At 42.1% G+C, this 5,970-nt stretch overlaps 1 long non-coding RNA gene across 1 annotated transcript; it reads left to right on the forward strand.

The window, feature by feature from the left end:
- Positions 1 to 1,082: 1,082 nt before the first annotated feature.
- LOC128880122 (uncharacterized) lies at positions 1,083 to 3,271 on the forward strand. Its single transcript, XR_008457755.1, has 2 exons — positions 1,083 to 1,514; positions 2,543 to 3,271. It is a non-coding gene; the product is annotated as an uncharacterized LOC128880122 (long non-coding RNA).
- Positions 3,272 to 5,970: the final 2,699 nt, after the last annotated feature.

Raw genomic sequence — 5,970 nt, forward strand, 5'->3', positions numbered from 1 at the left:
TAATTTTAATAACGCGAAACGTGGAACGTTTACGGAGCTTTCCAGCCGTTCGAATGGAAACGTATTTCCAATTAAGTACGTCCGCGCGGAGAGGAGCGAAAATAGCGTAACCGAATTTCGGTCGTAAAGGGAAAAGGGAAACGATCGCCCCCGTTGAACTTAACGCTAATTACGCTCTTCCCGGTCGCAATATCCACGTCTCGAAGGGGAAACGTTAGGAAATTAGCCGGTGGCTTAGCAAACACGCGAAGAAATCGAACGGGGTGGGGTCGGATAACGACGATAGAAAAAATAGGATGGGGGACGGTGGACAGATTCCGTCGAATCCTTGTCCCGATACAAATCCTGGCGAGCAGATAACGGAGTGCACTCTTGACCCCAATAGCGAGGTGGAGAAAGAAGATATTGATACGCTGTCGAAAGGAACTGGGTATCCGTTGGCGCCCACGTTCTATAAATTGTTACCCTGACGAAAGGAACTGGGTATCTAGTCCGAGTTCTATCGTCGTTCCTCTCCGAGTGTAATTGTGATATCTGTACGGGTTACCTCGGCCGTGAACCGTCCATGCCTGCCGTCCTGTTCCGCAGGTGCAGCTTTATTTCATTGTACGCTGAAAAGTTACGGCGAAACGGGGTCTTCTACTCTCGCGGGTATCGTACGGGATACGCGACGTCGGCGACGCGAGAAGGAAAAATGCATTCTGAGACCGAGTTATAAATCTCTGAATAATTGTTGAACAAGTGCGCTTCGGAGCAAGGTTCAGCGCGTAGAAGCTTCGCCGAGTTGGCAGTGTTTAAATGCGGAATGATCAATGGCGCCAGTAATCGATATGGCTAGAAGAGTAAGGAACGACTGTTTTAGCGTTATTAATGATTATGGTAAGAAATTACATACGTCATTGTTTCCAGGAGAGATTTGACGTGCTTTGTAATCTATCAAAAATGCTATGTTGCAAACCGCAATTCTCTGTTACTTTAATTTATAAATTATATTAAATAAGAACATGGTAAAGTGGCGCCAGTACAGATTTTCTCAGAAACTATTCGTTACATACAAGTTCCGAACGGCTTGTAACGCCCCGTCTGTAGGAATCCACGATTTCAGCTAGCTTCGAGGTAATTCTTAATTTCGCCGGAAGAATCACCCGGTTTCCCGAGTCGCAATATCCCCGTCTGGGAGAGGAAACGGCGAGCGAAATTAGCGGGTGGCTTAGCAAACACGAGAAGAAATCGAACGAAACTGGTCGCGAGAGATAATGACGACGGTAGAAACGGGGACAGTGGACCGAGATACGGCAAAACATCTGTCGCGATAAAAATTCCAGCGGGTAGATAACGGAGCGCACTCTTGACCACAATAACGGGGAAAAATAGAAGAAATTAATACGCCGACGAAAGACGCCGGGGAACTCGCGGGGCTTTCGAGTTCCGTCGTGCTTGTCGTTGTTCTCAGTGTAATTCCGGTGTTTGTACGGATTACTTCGTCCGTGAACCCTCCAGGTCCTGTTCCGAGGGTACGTCTACGTTTTGTTGCACGTCGAACTGTCGGGGCGGAACCATGTCGGTGGTATATTGGAAACAGAGAGACTGTTTTATTTTTCGAATATCCAAAAATTTGTAGATCCAAGATGGAGATACGAAATCCATATCTTGTTTGGTTTTGTATACGGCGTGTGTCAGAAGTGTGCATAAAAATTGACTTACAGTGGGTGTAGAATGTATTCGTACCCCGATCAATTTCCCAAAAAATTTTTGTGTGAAATTGTAGTTTCTTAACTTCTTTTTTTTATAATCAATGATATTTTACATATTCTCGGAAGTCTCTAAAATTGATATAGTCCAAACAACATTTACTAGTTAATATAATTTGTGAAAGTAACAAAAAAATGTGAAAAGTGGGTAAAAGTATAGAAGCAATAAGTATTTGTACGATTCTTATGACGAACCATTTACAGTGGAGTTTGTAACGTAAACACATTAATTTATTGTTCCGTACGAATTAAAAAACATCAAATTTCCATGAAAGTACTTTTAAAAATGGCTGTAATAGAGGAATTGAATAAGTAACTTCGAATAAGTAATAATTTAGTTAATTTAACGCTTAGAAGAGTTGCAATAATTATAAAATCAAAAGGAAATCCCACGAAGAAGGTATCATATACTTGTAAATTAATGTAAATATCTGTTTTTTTTTTAACGAAGTTTTAAAAATTAAACAGTTGTGCGAATACTTATTGCTTCAACATTTCTATCGATTAATTCTATTTTTCTTGTTAATTTCGCAACTTACATAAATAGCTATTTTTGTTGCAATCTATCTATTCTAGAGATTTCCGAAAATATGTAGAATGTCATTGTTTATAGAAAAATAAGTTAATAAATTACAATTTTACACAGTTTTTTTTGGAAATTGATCGGTGTACGAATACTTTCTACACCCACTGTAGTTAATTGAACCTGAATAGTGGAAACATTTTTTAAGTAAATAGATGTGTCGGTGAGATGGAACCTCGATTATATCTACTACTTGTAATTTTGACAGATATGGCCATTGAGAGTCGTTTTTACCTGACCTGGGGCTTTCTATTGGTCGCCCTAATGTGTTTCTCCGAGGGGACATTCATCCTGGAGGACTCGATTGTTTTAAACAAGATAAAAGACGTGGTCAAAGGCACGAGTGAAAAAATCGTGAACGGCACAATGACGGGGATTAATTCGTTTTTTGTGATACCATGGATGACGACGACGACGACGACGACGACGACGACGACGACGACGACAACGGAGGACCCTATCGAGACCGAGACGGATACGGTGCTCTTTAAGAGTATTATAGATGCTCCCCGCAGGTGTCGTTTCGTTAATGGAAGGTGTCGCACGCCGATCGCATGATGCTCAAGAAGAATTTATCATACCGTGTAACTTTAATTGATGAGAAAAGAAAAAGAAGTGGAATCCTTGTCGATAACAAACTCGGGAAAAAGTGGTCCAAACTAAGAGGAAATAAATCTATCAATTGCATTCCTGTAGCATTTTGTACTGAAAACCCAATTTCGTTTGAAAATTGTTCCGTGAATTGCAGAGTACAATTAATATTGATCGGTTATAATTAATACATATTGGAGCGACACGAATTCATAAATAGATAACTCTATTATTTATTCGAAGCCCGTAGAGAAGTTAATATTAGATTGTACGAAATGAAACTTTAACTATGTAAAACTATTTTTAACGAAACATTGTACGTTTAATTAAAATAATTTTCATATAATTCTATATTTTTATTCATTTTGAAGAGATTTCTTCTATTTCATTGCAATGAGGTTCTGCGTTAATTATACAATCAGAGAGTAGAGGATGATGACGAATAAGTTAATTTTCTAATAAAAAATCACCAGCTTCGTATCATAGAAAATGTTGAGATTCGAGAAAATATTATATCCTGTAGCTTTAAACTCTTGCATTTCTTGCAATTCTCCACAATTGTACCAAAACGAACAAAATTTTAACGATCAATGAATTAATGTAGCTAATAATTAAATACGAAAGAGCTTTTCAAAAGCTACAAAATGATACGTAACACTTGCATGTAAAGTAATTTTAACGTCTTCGAAAAATTGCACAAACTTTCGGTTCACCCTAGTATTAATCCCAGTAATTTCAAATAATTCTCTGCTCAGGCAAAAATTATCGTACGGTGCTGAAAAGTGCTCATAGAGTATCGTTATTAAAATTCTCGTTTTCTTTAAGACTAATTCGCGTCCCCGTTGGATCACTTTGAAGAATCCGAGTTGAAATGCAACGTAATCGCGGAACAGTGATCCTCGGTGCAACCTCTCGCGAAAGTTCAATGGCGAAGCGGCAAATAAAATGGAAAGAGGGGGTGGGGGGGCGGTGGTAAGGAGCGGGGGAGAGGAGTTATCGAGCAAACGGTTCCGCGGAAGTAACTTTACGAGGGCCGATGAATCTTGCGTCAAATGAAATGTGAAAAACTTATCGAATAAAGGTTCCGTGTAATTTAACGAGAGACCGACGAGATCTTCCGTCAAATGAAATGTGAAATAATCCTCGAACGAGCGCCGTTCCGCTCTCTCTCTCTCTCTCTCTCGGGGAGGGGGAGGGGGAGGGGGGGGGGGGAAATCCCGTAAAGCCAAACAATCGTTAATTAAGTGACATCGCGCGAGGGGTTGGGGAGACGAAAAGAGAAAGAGAGAGCGAGAGGAGGGAGAGAGGGAAACGTGGAACATTTGGGACGATCAATCGGTGTGAAATTTAATTTTCACAAATTTAGCGAGATTTAGTTTTCCGTTCGATAAACATGAACGGCGTTAATTCACTGGATGAATTGAAATTTACTGCTCGTCGCGGAACGATCGGACAGAAACAATTCTAGTTAGGACCTGGGAGAAAAGGGGAGCGTTTAATGCGTTCACTCGAGGAATACATTCAAATTCGTGAGCATTTTCTGTAGCTAGAAGGTAGAACGTTGACTCTCGCGTTATTATGGCATCGTTGTTGAAAATGCAAAGACACCCTGTGGTATCGCGTGTGTTGCCACGCTTGGAAGAAACAGGTGGAACTGACAAACTGTCAAACTGCGAATCACAAAGGATGTCAAACTGTCAGATTCTACTTACGTAATTTTGAAATGAAAATAACCCTTTTTATTGTGAAAGTATAATAAATGACGGAAACAGTGACTGGTACAGTGATTAATTGCATGTCAGTGAACAAGAAAAATATATCGCCAAACGTTTTGGGCGGAACATAAGGTGGTAAATAAACCAAAAAATGAAACTTCGTATGCGTTTTGTAAAAGAGGTTATTTCGGTTCAAAATGTCGAGTAAAATCGTCACTGGCTCTTAGGGCGTGTAAAGTATGTGTTTGTCACGGATCCTGTCCTCCAGGTTGCGACCAACCGTGTCCTTCGAGTTGCCGCAAACGTTCTCCCTCGGTTGCTGACGAATTACAACCTCCCCTGGTATTATTAATTTCCTACATTCGCGGGTCAGGTAAATTCCTGTTGCAACTTAATTATCAATTACGACGGTTGCCGGTTGACTCATGTTTGCTTCGCGTGACACGTGCCCCGACGTGCCGCGCGACTTTGAATTAAAACTCCGCGATTACACGTACGAGTCACACGCACGCACGACTCGGTTACACGTGTACACGGAGACAAACGTACACGTACGCGCATCGAGGAGTTGGTGGCTGAATGAAAGTAGAGCCGAATTCGCGTGATCGCTAATTGTGAATGTAGGTCGCTTTGTGACGAGTCCCCGTACTCCGTGCTCGGCCCGCGTAGTCGAGTCAGCCAGATTTTGTACTCATTGTCAGAAGTAAAGACCCCCTCGACACTTGTTGCTCGCCATCGACATTTGTCTGCGCCCGCCGTTATATACCGTGAGCATTTCGCTTTCGTGGTTGCATTCTTTGTCAAGTTACACGTGTACAACCGGCACGTACACGCTGCGAACCGAGACTTCATAATGCCTGTGAGCCAGGTATTGCGTTTCCTCCAGTTCCGCGGCGGCGTCGACGGATGCCCAGGAATGCTCGCGACGACCGTGACGCGTACTGGGTGGTCCGTGATACGCGGTGCTGCAGTGATAGAATTGTCACTTGCAGACGACGGAATAAGTTGGCGAAGACGTTCGTCTTATGCGACATTTTGGTGCGACACTTCAACCGCTGAAATGTTTGGAAATAAAAATGTATAAATTTGTGTGGGCGTGTAAATTGAATATGTATTTGGAGTGTGTAAGTTAAAAGAGGGATTTTATATTAGGGTATGTATTAATACAGGCTAGGTTCAGATACTGGGGGGATAGAGGGTACGGGGCTCTGATACAGGGGGGTTAGAGGGGTACTGGACTTCACTATAGGGGGCCAGAGGGGTACTGGGCTCCACTATAGAGGGCTACAGGGGTACTGGGCTCCACTGTAGGGGGCTAGATGGGTACTGG

This window comes from Hylaeus volcanicus, chromosome 7, assembly GCF_026283585.1.
Source record: "Hylaeus volcanicus isolate JK05 chromosome 7, UHH_iyHylVolc1.0_haploid, whole genome shotgun sequence".
Taxonomy (NCBI): Eukaryota; Metazoa; Arthropoda; class Insecta; order Hymenoptera; family Colletidae; genus Hylaeus; species Hylaeus volcanicus.